At 30.8% G+C, this 2,093-nt stretch overlaps 1 non-coding gene across 1 annotated transcript; it reads left to right on the top strand.

Moving 5' to 3' along the window:
* The first annotated feature begins 1,687 nt into the window (after positions 1-1,687).
* On the top strand, positions 1,688-1,790 carry LOC140605562 (U6 spliceosomal RNA). Its single transcript, XR_012008203.1, has one exon. It is a non-coding gene; the product is annotated as a U6 spliceosomal RNA (small nuclear RNA).
* Positions 1,791-2,093: the final 303 nt, after the last annotated feature.

Raw genomic sequence — 2,093 nt, forward strand, 5'->3', positions numbered from 1 at the left:
CAAGACATGGTCTCAAGATCTTGGAATTGAGCCCCACGTGGGGCTCCACACTGAGTGCTCCCCTCCTTCCCCCTCCCCCCACTCTCTCTTTCATAAATAAATAAATAAATAAATAAATAAATAAATAGTTAAAAAAAAATCTGTTTCCAAACTTACGTTGGTTATATTTCATATTTACACAATTTCATTAAGTATTATGTAAGTAACAGGAAGGATGTGAAAGGAGTTATTTATTTATTGTTTTTACAAAAGTCAAGGACAATTCATTGGAAAGATTTGATAATGCAAATAGCTGAAAAATCCAATAGGGGCATATGAGATGTATGTAAAAGAATAGGAAAGAAATATTAAATTCCAGATAGCTTCTTAAGGGGCTATCCATTAAAGGAAGCCAAATCTGAATTCATAGACAATAAATCATGGCTCTATTTTATGTAGAAAAGTAACTACAATAAACAATCAGAAATCACATAAACGAGAGGCCTTGGTCTTAAGTCAAAAGTTTGGCTAATGAATGGGAATTTATTTAAGTTAAAATAATGTGCTTGGGAAACATAGGTATATAGTTTTTAAATTATCACTGCTTTAGTCACATAGTTTGAAATAAAATTATTTCTAGTATATATATGTATTATCACTGAAACAGTCTGAATTAATTTGAATGGTAAAAGCACTGCATACTAGGATTAGAAATGTGTGAAAAAGTAAATGGCTACAATGAATAAGTATTCTGATTTGGAGTTCATCCTTTATGGGTTTATAAATTATTTGAATCAAAAAAATTTTCTGTCTTCAAAGAAGAGTCTAAAACAAAACAAAATAAATGAAGAAAGATAACATCAAGACAATGAATTTCCCAAAACACTTCCATCTCAAGAAAGCAAATCTCAGAAGGTTATTTAAAAAAAAATCTAGAAAAGGGACAGTATGAAAGAAATTTTCTTAGTTTGGATTTGGAAAATAGAGTCATGAGGGGGAGGAATAGATTTTGTGGTGTCTGCTGCTATACAATATCGGAGAATCTCTTAAAGCAAAGTAATACAAAATTATAATTTCTAAATTACATATGAAAATGTCTATTTATTTTGAATAAGAAAAGGAATAAGTATATATACATTTTCAAAGCTGACAAATATCACAAATGTTATGTCCTACGGAAAAGTAACATTTAGCAACTGTCTGACACACCTTACCCTTTCCCCTTGTATTTGTCTGCAAAATTATTTACTTTTTCAAATAAGAGTTTAAGAATATTTTCTGTGGGATAATAGAAAGAATGTCTTGCTTCTTGTATGGTAGATTGAAATTGTATTTTTAGGAAGCTTTCTTCCAGTTTCATAATTTGTTATTGGTAATGCCATGTGAAATTTTTAGAACTGTCAACATTTGGAAAATTCGTATCAAATTATTTTCATAGAAATGTGATTCAGAGCCATTTTGCTGTATCAACAATAATTTTGCATGTCTCTTGGTATCACAGACTAAGATGGATCTAAAATGTTGAGTGGTATCTGGAAAGCATGCGACTGCTCATATGGTCACACAGTTGAGCTTACTATTTGCAGCATTGTTACAATTTTTTGCTTTACATTTGTAGGAATTCAGATAAATTCTGTTTTACATCATTCCCATCCAACAAAAAAAATCATGATGTATTTATAATTATTTAAGACTAGCCTCTGGGTGCAAGCTTTGGCAACATACATACTAAAATTAGAAAGACACAGAGAAGATTAGCATGACCTCTGCACAAACATGACCCGCAAATTTGTGAAGAGCTCCATATTTTTATCACCAGGTGATGCGTGGATTTGTTGAATCATTGTATTTTACACGTGAAATTAATTTAACACTGTATTTTAACTATACTAGAATTAAAATAAAACCTTAAAAAGCCAAAAATAAAAATAAAATAAAACTGGCCGTTAGAAGTATACTGTGCAATAGATTGCCCTGACATTTAAGCTTCATTAGAGTCAATTATTGAAGCCCAGCTCTCAATGTCAATCATTTACAGATAGGTGAGTGAAGGAAGTAGGTCCAGAGGAATAGCATCCAAAGAAACATCATGTTTTAACAATGAAATATTCGTT

Source organism: Canis lupus, chromosome 15 (genome assembly GCF_048164855.1).
Source record: "Canis lupus baileyi chromosome 15, mCanLup2.hap1, whole genome shotgun sequence".
Taxonomy (NCBI): domain Eukaryota; kingdom Metazoa; phylum Chordata; class Mammalia; order Carnivora; family Canidae; genus Canis; species Canis lupus.